The sequence below is a fragment of the Egretta garzetta genome, unplaced genomic scaffold (genome assembly GCF_000687185.1).
Source record: "Egretta garzetta isolate BGI_Z169 unplaced genomic scaffold, ASM68718v1 scaffold2198, whole genome shotgun sequence".
NCBI classification, from domain to species: Eukaryota; Metazoa; Chordata; class Aves; order Pelecaniformes; family Ardeidae; genus Egretta; species Egretta garzetta.
This window is the reverse complement of record NW_009260567.1, coordinates 12,695-13,010: the sequence shown is the minus strand read 5'-3', so window position 1 is coordinate 13,010 and position 316 is coordinate 12,695.

Genomic DNA, 316 nt, shown 5'->3' with positions numbered 1-316 from the left:
GATGCTGCACCCTTTTCCCCTTCTGGGCTCAAAGACGTTAATTAGCCATGGTGTTAATGACCCTGCTGTGTGGTCTCCATCAGCCCGGGCTGAACCAAGCCCGTGGCCGTGACGCTGGGGGACGCGGGGGACACTTGGAGCCGGGTGCGGCCTGGGGCCCCCTCCGGCCTCGCTCACACCGGGAATTCTGCGGGGTGCTGGGGGTGCTGAGGCGAGGGTCTCCGTGCCGGCGCCCCTGCTGACGTCCCCATCCCCCCGGCCAGGTGAAGTCAACGTGGGCGGCATCGTGGCCGCGGTCGTGGTGCTGCTGATGGTG